The sequence below is a fragment of the Cyprinodon variegatus genome, unplaced genomic scaffold (assembly GCF_000732505.1).
Source record: "Cyprinodon variegatus isolate N-32 unplaced genomic scaffold, C_variegatus-1.0 Scaffold937, whole genome shotgun sequence".
NCBI classification, from domain to species: Eukaryota; Metazoa; Chordata; class Actinopteri; order Cyprinodontiformes; family Cyprinodontidae; genus Cyprinodon; species Cyprinodon variegatus.
Window position 1 is genome coordinate 261,229 of NW_015151390.1, and position 3,135 is coordinate 264,363.

Sequence of the window (3,135 nt, forward strand, 5' to 3'; positions counted from 1 at the left end):
AGCCATGAGGTCAGCTGTGATGTTAAAGTTGAACTTTTGCCTTTATTGCAACAATATGTCAGCCTTTCTACTTTTCATTAAGGATTGTTTTTGTACCTCATACATGTACTTCCCCATCTTTCACTCCCACTTCCACCCCACTGCTGGTTCATGTCTTTGGTGTTGCATAAGTTTTATATTATCACATCTTTGTGCAGATTCTATGGCAGGATATCTTAACTTCCCTGGACCCACACATATAAACAATTTCCAGGGAAATGGAAACTGCTCTTCAGGGAAACAGCAATTTAAAATAATTGAAATATTCTTGACATAAAATTAGCAAAATAAAAAAAACAAAAGAACTCAAATAAAAAAATAAAATAATAATGACACTAACTGGATTAAAATGATACAAAACTACACTTAACACATGTTTTACTTTCTGTGTGTTAAATCAGCTTACTGACCATGAAAATGTCATGACTTTCACCTGTTTTTCTAAGAGGAAAAAAATGAAGTGATGGTCTTTGGTCCTTGAAACCTTTCTGGATCCCCCCCATGTTGCCTTTTGATGGTTTTTTTTTCAGCCTGTCATCTCAAATTTAGATTTTAAGATGGACAGTGATTTTAAATTGGTCGGCAAATCAGCTATGTAGTAAAGTTCAGCTCCAACCTTTTCTTGCACAGCAGCAATTTGAAACCGTAATCAATGTCTTTGTTACATCTTGGCTGTTAAATTCAGTTCAATTGTATTCTTTATTTTTTTCCTTCTTTACAAATTCAGGTTTACTGATTATTTAAAAACAATAAGGTGATAGTTTCAGTGGTATTGATATAGGATCTCAGTTTTCATCAGCTAAATGTTGTTTTTTTCCCAAAACAAATTATTTAAAAAAAATTACAGCTGTATTTATCAGTTTTTCTTGATTTCTAAATGAGATTTTAAAGAAAACGGTAATTTTCACTTAAAATAAGTCAAACATATGTAAATTCCTAAATTATGAATATGTATTGACCTAATAACACATAGAATTTTAATGAAACCTAATTGAATAGAAATTTCACCTCATGCAGCTATCGTAATGTATTTGATCCCTTGCCGTTTTTTATTTCACCCGGCACTGCGGGTTCAAAGGTTGCTTTTATTGAAGTTAATTGTTAAGTTATTACTCTGGCTTCTGTTTACTTAGTTTTAGAANTATAGATATAGATCTATAGATCTATATATACTTTTTTCTGTGCGGCCCGGTACCAAATGACTGACGGACCCCGCGGCCCGGTGTTTGGGGACCGCTGCTGTAGAGAATCACGTGCTGGAGAGGACCACACGTTGGTGAGGATCGCGCCCTGTAGAAGATTGCGTGCTGGAGGTGACCCCACTTGTACAGCTATGCTGGAGAGGCCCTTGAACCAGCTAAGAGCGCATCCTTTTAACAGATTCGTCCATTGACTCTGCTGCTCCCGATTGCCCTCCTTTTTATCCTGATTGCCCTGTATTTTATTTTTGAGCGAACTTATCTTTTTAAATTAATTATTGTAACTTTTACCGACTCGTTCTTTTAAGGTTCTGCTCACAGTCATTGCAGTTTTATTTGTTTTTTTGTTTTTAGATGATTCCACCTCTCGCGGGTGCCACATACGTTCTTAAAAATGTTTTTAAAACATTATTTTTTAGAGAAAGCTAATTAAATTTGGTTAAACTGGTTTGCCATACATCCAAGAATCTGTGGCTGGACATGTTTTGTTAAGTCTGTAGAGATTCTTAACATCAGTTCAGGACTTGATCTAAATATGTTAGTTTTCTTTCCTTGATTTAGATATAATTTATCAGCTTTGTTCTTTAACAATACCTACTTACTATTTTATTTAGAAGTTTATATTTTGGTGCTTTATTAGAAAGATAATTTAAGTATATCAGTAAAGTTGTTTTAATGAAAGCAATTGATTCTGTTTTGATTCAAAAAAATAAAAATTGTCATCTTTATTATCTATGAAGCATGTTTGCTTTATTTCTACAGTGTCATTAAGTTCTCTGAAAGATGGTTCAGAAGGCAGAGTCTGCTCAGAGTTTAGAGAAAAGCTCTGATTATATTCCTATAAATAGGTTTTATAGACAGCCTTTATATAGCATCTCTAGAGAACAAAAACAAATACATCTAAATTTGTTACTGGTGAAAACTAGGACTTTAAGAGTTGGTTTCCCAATTACAGTTTCAATTTCTCATAAATTGCAGACATTAAACACTGTGGACCTGCAGTATTAGCTAATGAGTAATATATTTATCTTTAGCCATGAGGTCAGCTGTGATGTTAAAGTTGAACTTTTGCCTTTATTGCAACAATATGTCAGCCTTTCTACTTTTCATTAAGGATTGTTTTTGTACCTCATACATGTACTTCCCCATCTTTCACTCCCACTTCCACCCCACTGCTGGTTCATGTCTTTGGTGTTGCATAAGTTTTATATTATCACATCTTTGTGCAGATCCTATGGCAGGATATTTTAACTTCCCTGGACCCACACATATAAACAATTTCCAGGGAAACGAAAACTGTTCTTCAGGCAAACAGCAGTTTAAAATAATTGAAATATCCTTGACGTAAAATTTGCAAAATAAAAAGACAAAAGAACTCAAATAACAAAATTAAACAACACTAACTGTCCAGCACATTAAGGTAATTTTGTTAACATATATATATATATATATATATATATATATATATATATATATATATATATATATATATATATTCTGGTGAATCCTTTCATTTATCAATTTAAACTGTTTATGTTGAAATTTTAATAATTAGAATCTTCCTCCTCATTAATCAGATGATCCATTATTTTAGTTTACAAAAATCAGATTCTAAATCAAACTGGTTATAGAGGCAAAAATGACAACATTCTTCAACAAAGTCTTTTTTATATTTTGATCATATTTATGGTAACAGTGTTTTCATTCAATGTCTATGACTTATTACACTTTTTTCTTTGCAAACATTTGAATCTTAGTAATTTGATTTTATGATTTTTGTTTTTTGCAATTTGTTATATTTGTAGTTATTTCTGCTGTTGGTGATCAGAATTTTTTTTATCTCTGCTCTAAATGCTTTTGACGCCCTCTAGTGTCAGATTTTTACCCCAATGAAAAA